The sequence below is a fragment of the Triturus cristatus genome, chromosome 11 (assembly GCF_964204655.1).
Source record: "Triturus cristatus chromosome 11, aTriCri1.1, whole genome shotgun sequence".
Lineage (NCBI taxonomy): Eukaryota > Metazoa > Chordata > Amphibia > Caudata > Salamandridae > Triturus > Triturus cristatus.
In genome coordinates this window covers 1108522104-1108547359 of record NC_140594.1, presented here as the reverse complement: position 1 = coordinate 1108547359, position 25256 = coordinate 1108522104, and the positions used below count along the sequence as shown (strand labels likewise).

Here is a 25256-nt window from a genome sequence, read left to right as displayed (position 1 = left end):
TAATACTTTTTCTCACTTCCTCTTCCCAAAATAAAAACAACATAAATTACAGTAAACTCTGCAATAAATAAAAATAATTCGAATTGCGATTTCTACTGTCCACAGTGTAGACTATTCAGTGTTCCTTTGAACTTGCAAGATTTATTTCACCATTGTACTAAACATATCTAAAAAAAAATTCTTCAAGCAAATGTACTAAAAATATTCTGTATATTTCAAAACGTTTTAGTTAGTTGCCTACTGAATTCTGTAATTAAGCAATCAGAACTCTATCTGAATTGTGAGCCCTGCTGACCGCAGTGTAAGCCAGAGGCAGTTGTCATTAACACCTCAGCCACGTGCTGTTGGATTCGGATGCACGGAGTTGGTTGCACCTGGTCGGAGGGGGTACTTTAACTTCTGACATCCTCAATCATATAATCACTGTTGGGACCTTCTGTAACGCGGTGTAGTCCTCCGACTACAGTCAACCAAGCCCAATAATCATGTGCAGCAGTTAACTACGGAAGCACAGACACTGACTGATGCAACTCAATGGAAACATTTCTGTGAAAAGCAAGCAGCAGTTAATATCGGACACCGTCCATTGTGAGATCAAGACACCGTTCCACTGTTGGGACCTAAAGTTGGTAGCACCTGGTCGAAGGGAGTACCTTTATCCCCACTCTCAGATGCAGTTCTTACATCGTCCATTGTGGGATCAAGATCCTGTTTCACTGTTCGGACCTGCTGTTCCGTGGTGTACTCCAGCCACTACAGTCAGCCTAGCCAAATAATCTTGTGCAGCAATTAGCTACGGAAGCAGTGTGTCTGATGCATCTAAAGGAGGGAGTTCTCTGAAAACTCAGCAGCAGGTAATATCGGACATCGTCCATACTGGGATCAAGACACCGTTCCACTGTTGGGACCTAGAGTTGCTTGCACCTCGTCGAAGGGTGTACCTTCACCTCCACTCTCAGATCCAGTTCTAACCTAGTCCATTGTGGGATCAAGACACCGTTCTACTGTTGGGACCTAAAGTTGGTAGCACCTGGTCGAAGGGAGTACCTTTATCCCCACTCTCAGATGCAGTTGTTACATCGTCCATTGTGGGATCAAGACCCTGTTTCACTGTTCGGACCTGCTATAGCGCGGTGTGCTCCAGCCACTGCAGTCAGCCAAGCCCAATAATCATGTGCAGCAATTACCTACGGAAGCACAGTGTCTGATGCACGTGAAAAGGAGTTCTGTGAAAACCCACTAGCAAGTAATATCTGACATCGTCCATTCTGGAATCAGTACACCGTTCCACTATTGTGACCTAGAGTTGGTTGCACCTGCTCCAAGAGAGTACCTTCATCTCCACTCTCAGATGCAGTTCTAACCTCGTCCATTGTGGGATCAAGACACCGTTCCACTGTTGGTACCTGTTCGACTACTGTGTTAGTATACAAAGCACTCCACGCTGCTGGGCCTCAAACTGAATGCTGTTTGCCTGTGTCGTGGTAGCCAGCATTGTTCTGAGGAACCTTCTGACCTCGCCCCAGGAGCTTCCGCCGGCACGTGGTGGGCCCTCTTTCACATAATGCGGTAGCGAAAGGTGAACTTTGGGGCATATGTACATCGCAGCGGACACAACAGTTTGAGTACCAGCAGGCTGAGAGCATCATTCACGCAGCCACCTTCACTCACAAGGTCAACCTTGTGGCGGTGTAAGCTGCGCAGACCTGGCACACATTTGCCATTCCGGAAGAGAACCACACCCAGAGAAACGTGCCTTTTATTCAGACCCCTACGCTAGCCTTGCGTACGCCGAGCCAGCCCACTACGCTAAAAATTGGGGGGGGGGGGGGGGGGGGCGTGTAAAGGGCACGTACGCGATATATTTTCGAAATCTTCCCTACTGACTACTACTATGGTTCCGTCCACTATCTACTTCACTCAATAGACCATCAGTGTATGTTCACATGTACAAGTGTGTGCTCTGCCTACTCAAGTCTGTCCGGCACATCACCTCAACACTTTGCATTGTATACTTTTATAATCGAGAATCGCTTGCCACCTTCGCACATACTTTCCTCCCATCTCTCCCCGCATTCTGTAACAGAGGTGCTATGCCATGTTTGCTTTGTGTACAAGGCTAGCCACGGTTCCCACAGTACGTAGTGTCGTGTGTGATAGGTGTACATGTTTGTCATGTTTGCGATTATATAAGGTAGCGCGTTTATTCACGAGCAGTGGTTTCTCCCATTTACATATCGCAGTTTTAAAGAGCATATAGAAGTTTTTCTCACAGGTGCAAACTGTGACCACAATGGCAGTCATTCATTACTATGCAAGAATTTCCAACTGCACGACACTTCTAAGCTAATAGCCCCCAATGTTGCCTGCTTTCTTGAAAGCACGCCAACTCCCACAATCACACCAACATTCACTAAGCTTTCTAACGGCAGTTATCTGCTTCTCAATAACATGCACTCCTACGTAATGAGGTGGCATACCGTATGTCCTTACTGTTTCAAACCGATTAACTTCCTGTAGCAATGTCTACTCTCACCCACACAAATTAACTCCCAAACTTCAACTTGGCCATGAATCCCTACTTTGCAAACAGATTTCATTAAACTAACCAAACTAAAGCGCTTTTCTTCAAAACAGAAGTGTCCCTCACTTCTGCAAAAGAATTGATCGCCTGCAGATAGCACGAACTTCCAGTAAAATACAGTCCCTTTTAAATTCGAACCTCCCATTACACTTTGTGAATTGTTACCCAATTTTCAACACATCTCACACTCTAGGTCTGGCACACTTTTTAATACGGTGGCCTCCGGCCTTCTCACAGCCTTTCAAACTGTTTTTCGTATAATACCACACTTCATTTATTCGATCATCTCTGGAATAACAGGAACAGTGCCCAAAATTCTCACTCGCTTTGCGGCCATCCTACTATGTTTGGTTGTAAAAAATGACTGCGCTCCCTGTGGTAACAATCGTCTCTGACAGAATACGCCTCTACGCGAAGCTACATCAATACCATGATAAAATGGAACAACTTTTCAGCTGCCTGCCTCTATCTATTATCGGAGCCAGCTACAACATTTATTTACACATATACAATCTGCGTGCAGCCATCTTTCTATTGTAAAACTTGCCCATTCGACTGGCGAATGGATGTATGCTGTGCCAAAATGCCAACAATCGCTCCCGATATCCAGCAGGTAATGGAGTATCTTGAAATCCATGAACTCGAGTGTTCAGGCAGTAGGGCAATGGCGGATGCAACGCAGAAAGGTATCGTGGCGGAATGGGATTTCTGCGCAGCCGCGAAAGATCTACTGCAACGTACGACCTTTGACAACATCGCAGATTGCCTGCCAATTCAAATTGGCACTCCCAACATTCGAGGAACATTACTGTCCCTTCGAAGATATGAATTGGATCGCTTCCCTTTTCTCACACGATGGCAACAATGACCTCTTGGAACATTACGCGTCTCAAGCCGCTGAAGAACTTCTGGACTGCAATCTCCAAGACTTGTAAGAAATTCACGTTCCTCTTGGATTTTTTTTTAACCAACTTTTGAGTTTTTCCTTTCAAGTTTTAATACACTTCAATTGAACTATTTTCTTATAATAACTTTCTAAGTATGCTCAGGCATTTGAACTCTGTTTTCATTATTGCCCCTTACGTCTCCAGTCTAACAAGGGATGGGTGATGTATGGCCTATCCAAATATGCTATTTACTCCCTAAATTAGCCTAAACCCGACATCCATTTTGAAACCATCTATTCTTTGTGCACACGTCTCTCTGCCTGTTAACCACGAAGCCCTTTCACACAAATGTACTCCTCCTCCTCTACTTACGAGCTGGCGATCAACATCAAAAAACACGACCTAGTTTAGGAACTGGTTCGCACAGTGTGATAATCGTATCCTACCTTTATTTTCATTATAGAATTGGGTTATTCCTGTCTAATAGCTATTGTTTGTCACATGGAACTGTAACATGTAATGTGGAATTCACTAATGCAGCACCTTCAGATTTGAATATAACCGAATCGTTTGGAGTTTGCCTCAGCTCGGTGCCTTATCTCTTTGCACAAGAATTGAAGAAAAGAGCTGAAGACAATGTATGGTTTGACGAGAAGGGTGTACAAAAAGGACCTGTTCACATTGTGAGCATATAGTTCATATATCCATAACAGTTGTCATGCGTTTTTTAGTCTGTGGAGCAAGTGATTACATCATCTATGCTATTTATTGGTATGGCTCACTAATAAAAGAAAAGACAAGTGTTTTTCATACGAGGTGAGACAAGAAAGCTATCTATGTCTAAAAACTTGTGTCTCCAACACCCAAATGTGGTGAAAAAAGTGTGAGAAGGAGTGTTGGTGCCTCACGGTAGCAACACCAAGGAGGATTAAGCAGGATGGTACTCGCCTGCTACCTCAAGATCTCATCATCAGCTACCAACACTCCAAACAAAGGAATATGTGTAGGAAGAAATAAATGACTAATGACCCAAAAAGCCAAGTGCTAGGGTGTGTGGTAAAAGAGAAAAGAACCGTGCAGTGATCCGTGCACCACGTTAAGCCCCACAATAATATACAAATTTGAGCTAAATCACACTGGCTTGCGTTTTTTATTCTATGCTGTGCGACTGCTCATATTTAAAATGCCGACATGTTTCATTGCCTTCCGGACAAACTCACGGCAACTTCTTCAGGGCGTGGGGTATTTTCATTCCACCCTGCACCACTGTTTTTGTCAGTTAAAAACAATTCTGTTAGAGACAGAGTGGTACGCTTCGAACTGGCCTACATAGATGCAGGCCAGACTTGGGGCGAAGGTAGCCCCCATCGAGGTACCAGACACCTGAAGATATATCTGATCCTTGCATGAGAAGAAGTTTTGGGTCAATGCGATCTCTATGCATTGTAAGACAAAGGTTTGTGGACAGTCATAGAACCATTCAGAATCCCTCAGGGCACGTGCTGCTGCCACCATTGTTATCGTTTTAGCATTTGAGAGCTAATGTGACAACCTTTACTCTCGTAGTAGGGCTTGTGTATGGCAGTATATATTTTTATCAACCACTATGCAATTTTGGGGAACACAAAAAATAAAAATAAAAAATGAAACGCATTTGGAGGAGCACTTGGGGAAAGACATGTGTGCTATTTCCAAATTTTACAAAATAGGTCTATTTAACAGTACACACGACAAAATCCATCAGATGGTTGTACAGAACATATGTTGTGATGTGCCTTCGTTAGCCACTCGGTAGATATATCCATATGTGCGGGGCAATTTCAATCATCATAGAATACACTAAGGAGCTCACCGTTCCAACATGGCAGCGTCTTTTAAATTACGAGATCCGCTGATTCTCTGAGGAGGGCGGGACCATCGAAGTCCGGTCACGTGGTGAGCGAGATCACGCTCTTAACCACGAAAAACAACAGTCGCGTTGTTGCTGGGCTGAGTTAACGCCAGTCATAGACGCTTCTACGGTGAGTCCCGATGTATGAATTTTAACTTAGGGCACTTGGCCAAAAAGATAGGAACCCGGGCCAGCATAATTTGAGTGGGAAGCCAGGTTTCAATGCTAATAATTGGGTATGCACGATCTCGATAAGAGGACGCCATTGTAAGGGGACAGGGCTTACCTAACCTGATGCAGAGTACGAGGAAGATCCAAAGAGGTACACAATTGAAGGGTAGACATACAATAGGATTGAGACACATGATTAATAATAATCTATGATACAAACAGTGGCAGGTATCTGATAATGGCAGTCTCACAACTCTTATTGTGTATTACAGACTCACGACAGGAGTCGAATAGCTGAGCCTTGAATGCGTGTACACAGCCACAAGGACGAGGGTAAAGGTATGCCCATGGTGGGCAATATCCCGGTAAATACGGTGTAATTCGGAATGCAATACATAGTGCATCAGTTTCTTTTTAAACCTGTTGCCAACCAAGTTTGTTATGTGTTGTTTTGTCTATTCTTTGTCTCTAACAGAATTGTTTTTAACTGACAAAAACAGTGGTGCAGGGTGGAATGAAAATACCCCACGCCCTGAAGAAGTTGCCGTGAGTTTGTCCGGAAGGCAATGAAACATGTCGGCATTTTAAATATGAGCAGTCGTACAGCATAGAATAAAAAACGCAAGCCAGTGTGATTTAGCTCAAATTTGTATATTATTGTGGGGCTTAACGTGGTGCACGGATCACTGCACAGTTCTTTTCTCTTTTACCACACACCCTAGCACTTGGCTTTTTGGGTCATTAGTCATTTATTTCTTCCTACACATATTCCTTTGTTTGGAGTGTTGGTAGCTGATGATGAGATCTTGAGGTAGCAGGCGAGTACCATCCTGCTTAATCCTCCTTGGTGTTGCTACCGTGAGGCACCTACACTCCTTCTCACACTTTTTTCACCACATTTGGGTGTTGGAGACACAAGTTTTTAGACATATAGATCGCTTTCTTGTCTCACCTCGTATGAAAAATACTTGTCTTTTCTTTTATTAGTGAGCCATACCAATAAATAGCATAGATGATGTAATCACTTGCTCCACAGACTGTCTAAAACGCATGACAACTGTTATGGATATATGAACTATATGCTCACAATGTGAACAGGTCCTTTTTGTACACAGTTCATTGAGTGGGGGATGACCTGTTCTCTGCCCCTTCAGCTCCTTATTGTAGTTTGACGAGAAGGGTACCTAATGTGCTTCTGAGAATCACAATTTTGTGTTTGTCCTCAAAGTTCCAATGTGACTAGAACTATTACCAATTCTGACACGCACCAGATTGAAATTACCGTACAAGAGATTGCTGACTGTTCTACTGTTAATTTTGTATTACAACAAAGGCGTACCAGGGTACCGAAGAAGTTTGATGATTACACTTTGCAATTATTTTTTTTTAATTTCTTTTCTTAAAGGCTATATGTGCTAATCGTATCCTACCTTTATTTTCATTATAGAATTTCGAGTCATTCAATTGAAATAGGTATTGTTTGTCACATGGAACTGTAACATGTAATGTGGAATTCACTGATGCAGGAGCTTACGTTTGAATACAGCAGAAGCAGTTGGAATTTGCCTCAACTGAATGCCTTAACTCTTATACCAGTGGGTCCATTTATGACACTTAAATAAAGACTCTATATAACTTTCAGACTCCATCACTTTATTACACACAGCCACTTTCTTAAATGCCTGATTTCACCATTTCTCTTCTGTGGCATTGCAACATTCTGCGTTGTATTCTTCACGATTATTTCTTTATTCCTGCTCCTTTAAACACTGCATTAGAGTCTTCAGAAAGTAGAGGTGAGTAGTTTGCTTCCCGCTCCCTATATCGTATCCTCATACTAACACTACTTACACAGATATGCTTCCCGCTCCCTATATCGTATCCTCATACTAACACTACTTACACAGATATGCTAAAACGGGCAGTATCCTACAACGCCCACACACATCACTTTACAGCAATCCGCTCACGGTTTCATCCCAGAGTCTTCAGACCAGTACCAGTGAGTAGTTTGCTTCCCACTCCCGCTATACTCAACGCATACCAACACCACCTGCACAGCTATCCTACAGCGGCCAGTATGCTACAGCGCCCAGACCACATCAGTTTACACCACTCAGCTCACAGTTTAGGCGCACACTTTCATCCCAGAGTGTACCGCCACCTCACCTCAGCACCGTCTCACTCTGCGCAAAACAGCACTTTCACACCGGTAGGGATAAATACTTCAGCACATCAGTCTACAGCACTCAGCTCACAGTTTGGGCGCACGCTTTCATCCCAGAGTGTACTGGCACCTCACCTCAGCACCCTCTCACTCTCGGCAAAACTGCACTTTCACACCGGTAGGACTAAATACTTCGCTTCACACTCCCTGTATAGCACACCCTAAACACCCCACAGACGTTACAGTGCTCCTATCCTCCCCTACTTTCTTTGCCCTTTTCCCCCCTTACTCGTTTCAACGGAATCACAAAATGGCGGCCAACGCTTCCTAGTTGCAACAGCTCGCACCGCTCACAACCAAGAAGCAGAAAGCTTGTAAGCCTCAGCCAAGCAGATGGCCAAATTCCCAAAGATCGATATCTGTAAATTTTGATATTTCTCAAACTACTGAACAGATTTACACCAAATAAACAAAAGTGTGCTTTCTAGACCAAGACCCTTCTCCCTGCCAAATTTGGGATAATTCCGTTCGACCTGTAGCCTTGTCTAAAGTTTCCTATGGAAATTAACATGGAGAACACGTTTTGGTACCCCCCTTTTTTCTCAGCCCCCCCTTTGATGAATCGCCCGCAAACTTCCCACATAGGAGCTGATTTGAACAAAGAATTAGTTTGAAAAATTTCATGAAGATTCATCAAACGACGCTAAAGTTATAAGAAAAACAAAAAATGCTCTTCCTAGGAAACTTTGTTCTAACTATAACTACCTACTGGCGACCGGCAGTAGGTAATATATACACATACTGCTGCAAAAAAATTATATTTATATAAAATTGTGAAATGTATGCCTTTATCTCCCACCTTAGTGGAAACACTACGTTCTCCTTGGGTGTGTCTGATACCTTCAGCCTGAAACACTGCAACAATAACACTGATACCCTACTCTTATGTTCTCTCTGATATCTATGTTGTGCCCCTTGATAATGTTCTTCAGTAAGATAAAACCCACCCTGCATATCTCCTACAAAGGTGTTAGTTCTCAAGAAAATAGTGACACCATTTTGATGGGGAAATACTGGCACCCTCCCAGGAGCAAATGAAAAACTCACCAGACCTAGCAGGGTTGCTCAAACAGAGTGAAATTTATTTATTGGTACCAAAATCATGCATCATTGTTAATTGGCAAGGAAGAAGTCAGATCTGCCACCTTGGGGGCTCTCAGACTGCCTCTTCCCAGAGTGGCTGGTTTCTGGGTGCTATATAGTTTAGTAATGCCATGTCAGCGGAATTAGAATAGGGCACCAAGCCAAATATGGCTAACCTGTATGTGCAATGTCTGCACCATGTAAATTATAAACAGCCGGATATGGGCAGACCAGAAAGGCTGGCTTGGCACTGTGTAAACAACTTGCACAACCAGAATAAAAAATATCATGTAGTCAGGACAGGCAAAGTGACCTCTAAGGGGGTACAGAATAGCTTGTTTAAGCTTGTCCAGTCAAGGTCAGAAAGGAAGCCCTTTGGAGCTCCAGGCATCATGTTAATGTGATATATCTAAGCATGATATCTTTTGAAGTGCATACACATGGATTTTTTTTTTTGTCAAACCGTTTTTATTGCAGGACCAGGTATGTTGTACAGCAACCAGGGCACATGTCAGTAAGGCGGGTTTCCCGTCCTCCCCTTAACCATTAGTCCGTGCAGCATACACAGCCGTACTGCCCACATCCCGGAGGCCGGACGGCATCACTCAGTCGTATGGCACATTGAGACAATACTGACAAGAACGAACTTCCGGTGGGGAGACCCGCTGCCCGCTTTTGGTCGTTGTCCCCTTGCTCCCCCAGGTACGCACAGAACTTAGTCTACTTGCATAAAACCTTAAACTTGCAATCCCACCCTCCGCCCTCCCCACCCTAGTGCCCCCCCCCCCCCATTACGCCTAGTCAGGAATAATTAGCATGTGTGGTGGGTAGCAGGAAAGATCCAGTGATCCCTACTAGTGTGTGCCTGGCTGGGGAGCTGATGTCGCGACTCCGTCTGCTGCGTCATCAGTTCTCCTCTTCCTCCCCACTGGCTAGGCTATCTCGCAAGGCCTGTACCAACAGTTCCCATTCCATTACCGCCGCCTGAGCCTGGTCATCCGGTCTGCGGTGAGCTAGCTGGTATCGAAGTGTGCTCTCGCTAGCCGCCCATTTGAGGAATTCATTCAGCCATCTCCGGTGTGTGGGACCCACCTTCGACTTCCACCCTTTCGTCACCTCCCTCTTTGCCAGGATAAGGCCCATGTCTATAAACTTGCTGGATATTTTATTCTTGGGCGTGTGCGGACATACACATGAATTTATATGGATATATATTTTGCAACGATGTGAACATATTCACCTCTTAAAAGAAAAAATTATATATATATATATATATATCTGTACACTCTACTCTATGGCATGATATTTAAAGACTACCACCCCCAATGGGTCTTGGGTGATGGGCTCTGAACGTTAATTCGCCCCTCATTAAATCCTGCTGTGAATGAGACCAGGCAGTACAGCAGGAGACCCTTATCAAATACACTCTGTCCCAGGTGTAATGGGTGGGATAGTGTAACATGAGCCTGCACAGCACTATTAAAGTGTGGGTACACACCGAATTCTCTTTATAAACCGGAACATGCATTTATTTTTGCAAAATGTGTCGTGACAATCCATCAAACTGAGTACCCAGGCCAATTCTGGACGTTTGGTCACCTTACACATAACTGATTTCTCTTCCCCGTCCTCTTTTTTGGATTTTAGCTTTGATTATGCGCAAGTACTAGCGCTCTGTGCCTTAGTCACTTAACTACAAAGGTAATGCTTTGGGCAGATCTGGCTTGGTAAACTTTCTCTTTCTTTTAGTGCAATTGCCACGTTAGACTGGGCAACTAGCTCAAACACGGATAGTCTATATAAAGTACTAAATAAAGGCTTGGTATAAAATACGCTTTTATAATTAACTAATCCACCAGCCCGTGGAATTAAGATGTTTTGTTTGTATTTTTTTTTATAACTAGTCCTATTGTAGCTGGTTCCCTTCCCTTATTGAAACCCATCAGAACAAGCATTAAAAATGCAATAGGTCTTGCCTTTCATTAAGTTAAAGCCATTTGCTTTGCTATGCAATACCATTGGCAAAGCAAATTGCTTTAACTTGATCAAAGGCGAGACCTATTGCATTGTCAATGTATTTTGTTCACTGGATGCAATGTAATTGTGTTTTTTTAAGGTGTACCGGTGCGCCTGCAGGCATAGGAAGTGTTGAGGGGGTTCAAGCATTTCCTTTGACATTTGGATGCCGAGTGTAAGGACTATAAATCAACCTTTCTGCATTTAGCTTATTCTTATTTTTATTTTTTTTTATCCCAGTGTATCTTCTTTTAAGGGACCATCTGACATAGAGGGAACACTTCTTTTCTTACTCCTTCGTCTCGAACACTCGATACCTAGAATGTTTGTTTGAAGTTAGCTGGGGTTTGAAATATATTGTGACCTGTTCGGTCAGGAGCCTGCATGGGTGCATGGTCATTTAGTGGTTGATGCTTTTTTTTTCTTTTTTGTACATCTGTGGTTAGTCTTTCAGGACCTCACTTTTGTGGGTTCTTGTATACATTTTTTTAATCGTGAGTATTGTCCCTAAAAATGTAGCTTACCTTTGAGATCTGTGAACAGACTCTTAGGAATTTGAGAATAACTTGCTGCATCTAAAATTGCCTAGTCAACATTGTGTACTTCTTTCCTGCTGTTAGCAGGAAATTTCCTTGGTATGGATGCAGCTGATGCTGAAACAAATGATCCGGATTAGTCACCCCAGTCTCTTGTCCGTAGCTGCCCCATCTAGTTTGCCGATGTGACTGTCTGTGTACTGCTCACCTTTTAGCCCACCTCAGCAGTGGTGCTTGGTAGAGCACAGAATTTGCTTTGTATGAATACTTACTCACACTTTTTTTCTATCAGTGATCATTGCCCCCGTTTGTGTAGGCTCTCCTTTCCTGTTTTAAGTTCTCTTAACATCTAATCCGTAAATCGGTACAATGCTCCATTGGCTTGTTGTGTAGTTAACTGTCTCTAAACAGCTGACACCGGGTGACCTGGTTGAATAAACTTTTCCAAAAATTAAAGTTGACTGTATCCACGCGGCTCCCTTGCAGTCTTCTTTCCGTGCTCTTCCAAATGGTGATTTTCACCTGTTGTCTGTTGAGAGTACCTTTCATCATTTGAAGCAAGTGTGCTAAGGCCCCAACTAGCCTTTTCGGGATAACCGAACTCATTTTTTTCCCTTTGGTGCAAGGTCTTGGAAGTACTTCTCACACAACTCGTATATTACATGAAAATTAACTTGATGGTTCAATCAGTTCCATAATCAAGGTGAACTAGACGTTTAGACCCAGGAAAATGCTGAGACCTGTATCGGGGCCTAATTGGGGATATTGATTTGAGGCACACTGTGATTAAAAAAAGGGCGCAATCACAGTAGGACCCTAATTTATTCTTGCTCTCTTGTAACCTGCCAAGTTTCTCTTCTCGATTCCAGAAGATTTGACATGCACACAAGGACTGAAGGACAAGATAAAAATAAAATTTGAAATGTCATTGATATATAAATACATAGGATTACTAGTCTAACCGTATTGGGCAAACCAAAAATCATGATGTAGACAAAGGACGATAACCTGAGAAGAAAAAAAAACATTTAGGCAGCCTGGCAACCACTTATCTGAAAATAGATAAAATGCAATAAGTGATATTAGTGTAGACACCTTTCATTGTGTGGGGTAAACAAATGCTATCGCAAATCCGCTCTGGCTCTGTAAAGGTAACAACACCAGTCTTAGAAAGACGTGAATCTAGGTAAAAATAAATGTGCAAATCCAAACTTTTACCATAATTGCCCTGAAGAAGCAGGAGTAATTACTGTGTCTTTCGCAGCCTTGAGTGTACAAGTGCAAAGTGGGGCAGACTCACCCATGTTCTACATATATTTATAGAATGTGAGCAGTAGCTGTGTTGGTGTTCAAGGGGCACAGACAGGAACCGCGATTAAGCATGATGCAATTTGTTTGGGGTTTGAGATTTTCTGGACAAAACCGGTAACTGCACAAAACAAATGTAAATTTATGAAAAAATAACGTTTGAAAAGCCACATGGGGGGGGAATGGGGGGTTAAGAGACTGCTACCCATTTGATTGAATGGTCCTGTAGGATGACAGAGGCTTGGAAACAATTAAAGAGTATGGTCACAGTCAAAGTTCTGGAATATGCTAGGAAAAACCTTAGTGTGCAAAGGTTGATTGCTAAAATCTGAGTAAGTAATGTGAAGGATCATCTTGGGCCGAGTGGATATTAGGTCAGATTCCAACTGCTTACTGTTCCAATCTATCTTTGTTGTGGTGTCTCCGCCTCTAGAATGTTAGTGAGCATTCGGCAGAGTGCAACAGAAAATTTGTCAGCACTTCTGGTTTGAGTGAAACCTTCCAAGTTTGAGGACATGGGTTCCTGTGCTCCTCGCTTTCGTTTGGATGAGGGTGTGTATTGACTGTATTTTTAGTGATAAGGTATTCAAGTTAGTGTAAAACAACTTAAAATATATTACCTGAGAAAGTGTGTGGAGATTGAATTAGGCATTGTTGGTCCGCTACACCGTGGCAATAAGAATACCCACATTTTGGCTTTTATTTTATTCAAGGTAGTCCGAAGTTAAAGTAGTTCACAGCTGCGTAAATACATCTGGGTATTGAATTTATTGGTGAAGTGTTTTACTGCAGAATTGCTGACAGACAATGGGATACAGTTCACATCCTACGAAATGTCTGTCTAAAACGGGCATTAAACAAAAGGCGTACATATCCTCCTTAATTTTTTTTTTAATTTTTTTTTTAAACCGTTGATTACAAATCTCAAGAATATACAAGTATGGGCCTACAACCTTCCGTCCGGCCGCTAAGGATGACATGAGCACACGACATACAATGATAATAAACGTGATGCTGTAGTGGAGCATGCTCAGGAGGGAACAACGTCAAATGCCGCATCAGCCAGACCCCACTATACGGTTTCATTTTAAATTACGAACAACAAAGAACACCACACCCACAAGGCAACCCACAATCGGGAATAGCAGCACGTGCTCCCCTGGCGGGGGGATCCCAGCTATCCAGCAGAGTCTAAAGAGGGGGAAGAGAGCAGAACAAGGACTGGGGAACTCAATACCCGGCACCGGATGGATGAGTCGGTTAAGGGGACGGGGCTGGGGAGGCAGCAGGCAGCAACGGTGGTGCACAGATGCCCCCGCGGTAGGCGTTCCAAGGGCCCCATACTTTCACCCATGTCCCAGGCTTACCCCTCGCCACATACACCACCTTTTCTCGAAACATACACCAGTCCATGTGTTCTTTCCAGGCTGAGACCGTCGGGGGCCTCTGGGATCCCCACAATTGAGCAATATCACGCTTGGCTATCATATATCCCAGAGTCACCCACCACGTCTGCGGCACCGAATAATCAGTCGGTTCCCACACATTCAACAGGCATCTCCTCGCTTCAGGCAGCAGCGCCACATGCGTAACCACTCGCAGGACCTCATGCACACCACGCCAGAATCGCTCCACCTCCGGGCATTCCCACAAGATATGCAGAAAGGTCCCCAAAGCACCACACCCACGCTTACACAACCCATCTTCAGCATAGCCCATACGCAGAAGCTTCGGCCCCGTCATGTAAACCCGGTGGAGTATCTTGAGTTGGACGAATCGAAGGCGAGCCGGTATGGCCACCTCCTTCGGGGAGGCTACCGCGTAGGTCCAGTCCTCGTCGTCCAACTCCAGCCCGTCGGCAACCCAAGCCGCACGAAGGGGAGTCAACAGGCCCGAGCGGTCGTTAATCAACTTTTTGTATATCAGGGAGATCGTACTGTCCGGGACGTGCCCATCCAGCATTCTATCCTCTAGGGGGGAAGATTCCGGGATGGAGGCAACTTCCGAAAAGACGGAGCCCAGCGCATGACGGACCTGCAAACACCGAAAGTATTCGCTGCCCTGCAACTTAAACTCCGTCTGCAGCGTTGCAAACGTTTTAAATCCTCCCATCGTCCAGAGATCCCCCACTTTACTAATGCCTATGAGGTCCCATTTCTCAAAGCCCTTTGAGGTCCATAGGGAGCCCAACCGCTCAGACGCGTATAGTGGTGACGCCCGGGTCAAACGGTCTTTCCACCCCATTGCAGCATTGGCCGCGTGCCACACTTGCACCATGACACGCGTAGGCCCCGTCAGACGGGCGTCTAGCGCGCTAGAATAGAGCGCTCGATTATAGTCGCCACCTGGCAGGAGCGTCTTGTCCATTTCGAATGCCGGGTTCAAGGCGGGCCCATATAAGCCATGGTTAATTGCAGCTAGCTGGGAGGCCCAATAGTACCGTTTAATGTCCGGGAGGGCAATCCCCCCGTCATACCACGGGAGCGTCAACTTCGCCAGGGCAATTCGCGGCCTCCCGTCCCAGAACAGACGGCGTTGCAGACTCTCCACCTCACAAAAGTAGCGCGCCGGGACTAAGTCCATTGTGTTCTGCAAAGCATATAGGAAGCGTGGCAACGACATCATCTTGAACAATGCCGCCCGGCCGAGCGGCGAGAGCGGCAGGCGCCGCCAGCGCGCGACGTCCTCCTTCAGGCGCTGGAGGGGGGGAAGCAAGTTCCGCTCGTAGCGGGCCTCCGGGTCCAGAGTAATGAAGACGCCCAAGTACCTGAACCCCCGCGAGGCGATCTGAATCGGACAGCCCCGCGGGAGAATGGGAGCCTCCCCAGAGAGCACATACACACATGATTTAGCCCAGTTGATGACAAGGCCAGAGTTGCGACCGAATGAATGTAAAACATCAACCAGGACTATCAGTGATTTACGCGGGGAGGCTAGGTACAAGAGGATGTCGTCAGCGTATAGGGACACGCGGTCCTCATACTCGGGGGTCCAGCGGAGACCCCGGATAGAGAGGTGCCACCGCAGCCACTCCGCCAGGGGCTCCAAGGCAAGCGCAAACAGGAGCGGCGACAAGGGACAGCCCTGTCGCGTGCCCCGGCCCAGCTCGAACGGGGCCGACACTCTCCCGTTTACCACCACCTGCGCCAATGGGCCAGAATATAACAATTTGACCCAACTGATGAACGCCGGGCCAAATCCAAACTTCGCTAGCATCGCCCAAATGTATGGCCACTCAAGCGTATCAAACGCCATGGTGGCGTCCAAGGACGCCAAAATGGCCGGCTCACGTATGAATGGGACACGTGCGAGCACCCCATGCAAACGCCGCAAATTAAGGGCCGTATTGCGATGGGGAATAAAGCCGGACTGGTCCTGATGAACCAAATCGCCCACCACGCCGACCAGTCGATTGGCCAGTACCTTGGCGAGAATTTTGGGCTCCGCATTCAGTAGCGAGATGGGACGATAGGATGTTACCCGGTCCCGAGGTCTCCCTTCCTTGTGGATCACCACGATTGTAGCCAGACGCTGGTCCAGCGGGAGGGAGCCCAACGAGTGGGCCGCCAGGAACATTGCACGAAGGTGGGGCGCCAGGGTATCCGGTCGCAACTTGTACAACTCGATAGGGATACCATTCGGGCCCATGGCCTTGCCAGAAGCGACCGAGCGTATGGCGAGGGCGATTTCGTCGGAGGTGGGGGCAGCGTCCAGCGACACCCTGTCCTCCCCGGAAAGGGACGGCAGCGCAATATCTCTGAGCAGGGCACGGGAATCCTCTTCCGAACAGGAAGAGACCGGGGAATACACCTCGCGGAAATAATCCGCGAAACAGGAGACAATTTCTTCTGGCTCAGTTACACACACACCATCCTCTCTCTCAATCAGCGGGACCACACGATTCGCTCTCTCCTTTTTATCCAACCACGCTATCAATTTACCAGCCTTATCACCCACATCATACAGTCGCCCCTGTTGTTCTCTGCTGAGGCCCTTGGCCGCCTCCGTGACGAGGGCTCTATAGGCCGCCTGCTTGAGTTGGAGGACATGTAGTGCAGCATCCGTCACCCCACCGTCTAGATCACCCTCCAACTCGGCTATTTCCGCCTCCACCCGGGTCACCTCCTCCCGCTCGCGCCTCCGGGCATGGGAAATAAGGGATAGGGCCTCCCCTCTAAGTACCGTCTTGAAGGCCTCCCACAGGGAGACAGCCGAAGGCACAGACCCCACATTCTCATCAAAGTATCGCTGCAGGGATTTAATCAAGTCAGCACGAATGGTGGGGTCACGCAGATACCAGGGATTGATTGGGGCTATCCTACCCTCACCCCTCGGAAAGACATCGAAATGTAGCAGGAGCGGGGAGTGGTCCGAGATACCCCGTGCCAAGTGGCGAACCTCTCCCACCCTCCCAACATGGGCCGCCGGGACAAGGACATAATCAAGCCGTGAGAGACTACCATGGGCCCCAGAGTGGAAAGTGTACTGCAGCTGTGTGGGATGTTTTAAGCGCCAGCAGTCCACCAATCCCAGTGTGTCCAAGAGGCCGGGGAGCCACGCCTGTGCCCGGGGGAGCTCCCTAGGAGGGTGGCGATCTACACCGCATTGAAATCTCCCCCCACTATCAGGAGCCCCCCCGGAAGGCCAAGGAGGAGGCGCCCCAGGTCCGCATAGGTGGTCGACTGCAGCCCCGGTGGGACGTACACTGACACTAATACGACCACTTTGCCCTCCATTCTCCCCACCAAGACAGTGTAGCGTCCCCTATCGTCGTGGAGCACCTCATCAATTTCAAACGGGAGTGAATTCTTCACCATGATGCCCACACCCCTAGAGCCCGACGTGAAGCCCGAATGGGCCACTAGGCGGTAGCCACGCCGATTCATGGCACAAAAGAAATTACCTATAAGGTGTGTCTCCTGCAGAAAGACTACATCGGGCGAAAGTCGCTTCAGAAACTGCAGGACCACACCTCTTTTGATCCTGTCCCCCAGTCCATTTACGTTCCAAGATAACAAAGTTAATTCCCTACCCCCCATCATACACAGAAGCCATCATTCGTCCCCCCGAGAGCACCTGAGAACCAGCACAAAAATAAGTTTGCCTTGTGAGAAAAACGAACACCCCATCCCCACCCACCCACCCCAACAAAACTCCCCCCTCCCTGCACCCCTGCATGAGCCCGAACAGCCCCCCCAACGTGCAGTGTGCCTGTCGCCCCATAGATAAACTAACTAGACCCCCAGAGGAGGAGGGAGAACCCCCAAGAGACCCTACTCAACCTCCATAGGAGGGGACCTTATACGAACATGGCATCATTGTCGTCCCGAGCGAGGCCCAATATGAGTCCCTCAGTCCTGATCCGGTGCGCCCTCTCCCCCAACCGCTCCCCCCCCGGCCCCCCGATCCCGATCCCCAGACAGAGTGTCCAGCCAGTCCCCGGCCGCTTCAGGACGATCAAAAAAGTGCGTGCGACCCTCTACCTCCACTCGCAGCTTAGCTGGGAAAAGCATGGCGTATTTGAGGTTAAGGTCCCGAAGTCGGCGTTTGACACCGAGAAAGCTCAATCTCTGTTTTTGGACCGCTGGGGTGAAATCAGGATAAAAATTAACATCCATATTGTCAAGTCTAACCGGTCCCTGCAGTCTGGAGGATTGCAGGATAGCGTCTGTCCCGAAAGTTGAAAATCCGGGCAATGAGAGGTCTCGGTGGGGCTCCGACCTTAGGCCTTCCCCCGGGAACCCTGTGGGCCCTCTCCACCGCGAAAAATTTACTCAGCCCCTTCGGCTGGAGATGGGTGACGATCAGGTCTTCCACGAAGAGGTCCGCCGCCGCCTCCTCACGTCCCTCAGGCACCCCGATGATGCGAATGTTGTTCCTCCGGGCCCGACTCTCGGAGTCCTCCAGGCGACGATCCATCAGCGCGGTTGCCTGAGTAAGCCGGCGCACCTCCGTTTGTAGGGCCGCCACATCCGTCACAAGGCCCGACGCGGTGTGGGCCAAAGAATCGACTCGGTCATTGGTCTTGGAAAGATCGGCCCTCACCAGGCCAACATCCACTAGGACCGAGTCAATCTTCTGCGCCAGTGTATCAAAACGCTGGCCCACCGAGGCCTTCATCTCAGCAATGGCGCCCATGACATCCCGCAGAGTCAGGTCCGTGGGTAGATCAGGAGCATCAGCAGGGCCCTCAGGGGATCTGCGTGGCACCTCGGGAGACCCCTTCTGGAGGGTATAGCGGTCCATGCTGTTGGACTGCTGGGCTATGCCACGCCGGGTCGATTTTATCTTTGCCCGATCGCCATCTTGCTTCGTGGACATGGTCCCAGTCCCCCGGTCGCACCAGCCACGTTGTGAGGGGCAGGCAAGCCGGTTCACGGGACCCGGGGGGGGGTCACCACAAGGCTGCGGGGCAGATCACAGCCGGCAGGCAGGCAGGTTCTCCCAGCGAGGCCACACCAACACACAAAGCCCCGCGACCCAACCTCGCCGAAACAGCAAGGGGGGTGCGAAAGTGAAAGTGCAGGGCACGCGAGTCGCCAAGCCCTGCCCGCCGCTGTTGTTCACTTTGTCCCTGGATCGCCCCACAGCGCAAATCCGGGGTTCGGCGAGGAGAAGGCCGCAAACCTCGATCGGTGCTCACTCCGGTGTCCGAGGTCCGATTTGGAAGCGGAAAACGGATGCCACCTCAGCTCAGGCTCACCAACACAGTCCCCTCATCTAGGACAGGATAATTGAAGGATAGGCGTAGGAGGTCGCGGAGGTCCTCGGGAGCCTCGCACCTACGTGGCCATCTTGGTTGCGCGCTAGGCTCCTCCTCATATCCTCCTTAATTAAATGTAATAAAGTATTGAAATGAGTTATCTTGTTGGGAAAGACTGGAGGGAGAAGCTGGAAAGAAGAGCCGAGCAGTCTTTTTATAGACTGCACCTCATACCTCTTAAGGGAGTTCTCCTTCGGAGTTGTTTACCAATAGGAAGCCTACCATGACCAGAGTGAAGAAAGGGTGTTGGAGACTCCTCTTAGTTGAGAAAGTAGCGAGAGGCGAAATGATTGTTGGAAGGAGTGAAATGACAATAGAAGAGCGATCAAAGTAACCAAAATAAATGGAGAAGCTGGCCCAAGATTGAAGGTGCTTAAGGTCGATTTTACGATTTTTCTTTTTTTTTTTTTATAAACCCTGAGAATTAAAAAAATATACTAACTTCAGATAACCAAGCTGAAATTTGAATAGGAAGGTTAAGGCAGGTAAGCAGATCTGGACAATGGTTTGTGGGCTTGACTCTGGTAAAGGAAAAAGTGTTGTAAAGCATAGGGAGAGGAAAGTAGTTTGGTGAAAGCTATTTGAAAGCCTTTGTGAAATTTGCTCTTGGTTCCCAGACTATTCTTTTTCTGTAACTTTTATTAGAATTCTAGTTTGTTTTTGGGATATAATGTGGGTGGTCTCTAAGTGGTTGTCGCTTACGGGGTTTGTAGAACCATTCCATTCTTGGTTAGTTATGGGCGGAAGGTTGAATGTTTTTTGGAGGCGACAAATTGACAGGACACTAGTCTCTTGGTGGTTGGGCAGTCTCTTTACAAGGAATAAGCCTGTGATTTGGATCTTAACCTCTCTTTGGCCCTGATGTTTTACTGCAGTCTCACCTGTTACAGGCATGCCGCACTTTCTTATTATGACTTGTTGCTCACTGTTTACTGGCCATTTTGAATATGCCCTGGTGCAGTGGTCCAGCTGTGTTAATGGGTGGTCTAGTAGACACTGGCAATTGATTTGCGTGGGGCTGGAGACTTGCAGCACAAAATTTGTGGATAGACTGATGGGTCCGACTTAAGTTTTCAGATCATTTCCTCATATTTTGTCTTGAGGCTTTGGCTGTCCTAGCGAAAATCGACCATGTGGACCTTTTAACATCTGTTTATATGCCAGTGAAACATTAATAATGTTGTTCAGACAGTTGGTTCCCGTCAATGCCTTTGACTTTAGTTCAGCCAGTGGACATCATGCAGATGTTGCTGAGAAAATGTGTTGACTCCGTGATGCACATTCAGGACCGCCATGAAAGCGGTACGTCCTGCCATTTAAACACCTAAATGGGTAATCGCTCAACCTTTTCGGCTGTGCACTTGCATACTCTACCCTCACCTCTGTCCCCCAAAAGGGAACAAATAGCCTTCAAAGTGATTTATTTACGGTTCTGTTTTGTACTGTTTGTGTATTGTATTGGCGGAGTGAGCTAAAGAATGATGATGGATTAAACCCAGATCAGTTGACTGGGGGTGAGTGCTTGCATTGTACAAACACTCCGTCCATCATCCCCTCTGGTTTTGCTTCGTTTGCCCTAAGTTGGCAGGGTATGCCCAGACGTGGGTCCCTTGCTCACTTTGCCACTGGATTCAAGATAGCCTGGCTGAGGAGGGTTATGAACCCGAAGCCGGTTCCAGGATGCTTGTTTCCGGTCCAGGGAAGACATGGCTTGGCAGTTCGGGCTGGACTGTTCCCATGATGCACAGGGTCAGACTGATTTGCATATGGCCATGTCTGAACTGGGGTGGCAGAGTGAGCTAAAGAATGATAATGGATTAAACCCAGATCAGTTGACTGGGGTGAGTGCTTGCATTGTTCAACTCTCCGTCCATCATCCCCTTTGGTTTTGTATTGTAATTTATGACCATGAGACTTTACTCTGACAGGTTCAACTTAAATAATTCTCACTCTAAGATTTCTTCGGAATTGTAGAATTCACTTCATATTCATCGAGGCTTCTTCTTTTTTTGGTAATTTTGTCATATTGTGGGAATTTTAAGATTGCTCGATAGCTTGCCAGCATACCCAGGGTTGCTTGTGAGTTTGTTTAGGAGCAACGTTATATTGGAGAGCTTTGTGTCAAGGCTCTTTACATTATTAAAATGTGTCGCGGCGCAAGTATTTAGAAAAATTACAGAATGTATAGCGCTGATAAGTTTATCCGCCCTTATTGTCCTGCCCTTGAAGGTGACACTTGACTCTACAAGTTATTGAAGGTGGAAGGGAATAGTCTGGTGCTTTCTTCTTGATTCCCTTCCCCAGTTCTGTGAGATTGAGGTATTGTCATTGCATCCGAGCAATTCAGTGAAAATGTCCCTCTACTACGTGGCTGTTTACTAACGTGATGGGAACAGCGAACCCTGCTCGCGTGCACTCTAGCCTTTTCTCGTGAAGTTTCGTGCCCCCACAGTGGTAATGAAAATGAACAATCTTGATGATCTAGGATTGGTCTTGTTTCTTGGTAGGTCTGCATTATACGTTCACAGCTTGATGGGAGGAATGCTTGTAAATAGTCACGACACCGACAATTACTGTGGGTAGCATTATTTCAACCCGTCCCTTTTCACCCTCTCACTCTTACCAGAGGCAGGCCTAATAAGTATTGACCCTGCTCCTAACTGCAATAGTCCATCCTGAACTGCCAGGTGAGACCCCCTCCAGAAGGGAATACAACCCCTGGGCTATGTGTGCCCTATTTGGGCTGGTCAATAAGGTATTGCTAGGAACCAGTTGCGCAGCGGATAAGAGACTCAGTTCTTGAGTTTATACGCTCAACCACTTTGGGCATTACATCACACCTTAGGTGCATGCGGTGTTTGTTGTTTTTGTTTTTTTCCTCGCACATGTAGTTGGTAATCTGTCAAAGTATTTTGTGACAGGCTAAGTCTACACTTTTAATTTGCTGTTTGCACATGAAGGGTGGATTGAACTGTTTCTTCCAAGATAGATTTGCGCTGCACAATCGCCATTTAGTTGGATACATTGTATGTGTAGCAAGTCATCAAGAATAGAATTGCTGTGTTCAGCAGGGCTCTTTGCCAGATAGGTTTTTGAGTGACTACCCTCGATAATTTCGTTTTTGTATATTTCCAGAACGCTAACAGATGCATCAGCTTCGCCCGCCTGTCTCTTCCGTACTACATATGCTGAAAGGACGGTCTGATGATTCCAGTAAGTTACATGTATTCTTTTCAAAAATCCATTCCTTGATTACACACCTCGCTGGAATGTTGCCTCTCGTCGTTCATGTATTTAGTCGGATGGTGGTATTCATTTGATCGACAGTATGGGTTGTGAGACTACGCATTGCGATACTGGTTGTGACCCAGAAATGGCGAAGCATCTTTCATAGTTGCTGATATAAGTGAAGCAAACCTTTTCTAAGAACAGTGGTAAAATTTAGTATCTGGACAGGCTTTTCAACTTTCTTGTTATCATGCGATGATGGTCAATGCAGAAGTCGACATGTTGTACTTAAATTCAAAATGCAAGTTAAATCCAAGAAAGGTGGTGGTAACTATGTGAGTTCAGCCAGCGCAGTTTTACGGCTTGCAAATTTGTAGTGTTTGGAACTTCCGTGTCGTCCTGTTCTCAGCTTGAGCACTGTGGCACCTAGTGACGACACTGCTTCAAATGGCTGTTTAACCAAAGTGTACCTATTATGATAAATGCATGCCCATCGCTGCTGTGTTCCTTTCTGTGTCAGCAACTTCTCTTACATAATCTGTGTGCTTACATTGGGAAGGACCTTTCTGAAACTGTGACGGAGCAAGTATGACCCTAATTCACAAATGCGTTTGAATGCAATGTGTGATCAAGCAAGTCTTTTTAGGTGTTCTAGCTTCAGCGGCCATGTACATACGATCTCGCACTCCTTTTTTTTTTTTTTTTTTTTTTTTTTTTTTTTTTTTCCCTTGCCTTTTGCAACAGGAGTTTGAGCAGGCGTTTTACAGCCTTGTTGTGAGTCAGCTAGCCCAACTTGGTAGGTGGTGTGGAGATTGCAACAAGGACTAGAACATAAATACTTCTGTTGGGTGTCATGGTTTATAGCTAGCTAAGACCAATCCATTTTGTACTTGTAGGCAAGACTGGCTCTTCCTTGGTTGAGAAGAAGGCTGCTGAGGGTCTGACTGAAGTGTCCCATTGTCTCGCTGTAGTGCATAGACAGTGCTTTAATGTAGTTCTTCTCCTTAACAACACTCAAACACTTGAAGCATTAGATGGCACCGGCCTAACCAATTTGTTTCCTTGTCGGGTTCTACAGGGCAGGCAGTGGTACTGGAGTTCCTGGTTCCAAACGTCTGACTGCCAACTGTATCCAGTCCACTCTAGTGTTATGCACTCCCATTATTGCATCCTTTCCTTTTGGCTGTGCGTTCGAGCCCCTTAGCCGTCCAGACATCTGCTTCCTTGCAGAAAGTGGGGAGCAGTGACTTCTTTGAAGTGGCCTCTGCCACCATCCCCTTTGAGAGCCATTATCATCCATCTTCTCATAGTTTCAGGAAATTTGAAAAGCACAGCTTTGAACTGCCAATCTTAAGGACAATAAGTACTGGGACCTGAGGATATTCCAACTTTTTTCTTTTTTTTTTTTTTGGTGCTGTACAAACTCTTTAGCTATTTCGACTTTGGCACATCATGGCTAGCTAAGCCTGTGGCACAAATTCAACATGTGTTCATACTTGCCCTTCGACTGTTTTAGGGGTAGAAATGTAAGCTCTGCCTGCAAAATATGCTGGTTTAACAGAAGCTACTGATGTCTTCAGGTTTGTAATGTCATTTCAAATGTGCTACTTTTTTATGGGCTTCCTTTATCTTCTCTTCAGTGGCAAGAACGTTTATGAATCCCCTGAGTTTCTTCAGCAGTACAAGACTGGTATGAACCTGGCCAAATTGCTCAGTGTCACTGAACTGGTCCTGACCAGGATCAGAGCCCTCCTTTCAGATGTCCAAGGTGTTCCAGTCTTAAGGCCAGCACCACAGGTTGTTCCAAATCTTTGAGACCTTCAACCACTTTTCATCCTTCCCACCAATGTGCTAAGGGGATTTAGAGAAAAATCATTGCTCTATCTTCCTTGCCTGCATCTTGGAATGACTGCTCTTTGATGTTGGCTAGGCTGTCCCCTCCTCCAACACCATTTGATGCAAATGGTCACCCACACCTGGGTTCTCACTGTAATAAGGACTAATTTACATTCCAGTTATCCCAGCTGCCTAACTGCAGCCAGTCACACACTGAGATGGAGCAGTACGTAATATTACTACTGCCTTGTTATAAAAGGTATTGATGGGCCCTGCCCTAGTATCTATAATCTGAAACCGCTCCTCCCTCTACAGAACTTCAGACTTCTGTTCCTTGTTGTGTGATGTCCAGAAAGACTGGTTGTGCATTCTGGTTGTCTACATTACGCTTGCTGTGGCTATTCCTTCAGCAAGTTCACAAAGTATTTTTGCTTCATGGCAAGAAATGAGCACTAAAAATATAAGACTCTGTTGCTCAGCTGTGGTGTGATAACCTGGCTCTCCCCCTAGGTTTATGATTAGAAACTTTCTTTCAATCGAGTCCAATTTATTCGCCCTGCACCTCTTTCCTCGGAGCAACCACAGTCCAGCCCGGCTACCACATGTCATTATTGAGCCCTTCCCATCTTAATATATGATTTCCTTAGCTTCTCTTAATCGGAAGCTTTGGCTTTGAAGAGTTGCGATATGGGAATTGTGCCCAACTGATCAGGTCTCTAAGATTAT

The 25256-nt window shown here is 46.6% G+C and overlaps 1 protein-coding gene across 7 annotated transcripts in view; it reads left to right on the top strand.

Annotated features, from left to right (window-relative positions):
* LOC146786091 (eukaryotic translation initiation factor 4 gamma 1-like) overlaps positions 1-25256 on the top strand; it is a 1219153-nt gene that overhangs the window by 72974 nt on the left and 1120923 nt on the right. For 5 of the 7 annotated variants that reach the window (XM_085635575.1, XM_085635572.1, XM_085635570.1 and 2 more), the window contains exon 2: positions 22602-22679. The exons of the other annotated variants lie outside the window; for them this stretch is intronic. The gene's annotated coding sequence lies outside the window, so the exon portion shown is untranslated. The remainder of the gene's footprint in view (positions 1-22601; positions 22680-25256) is intronic. 7 annotated transcript variants of the gene reach the window in all.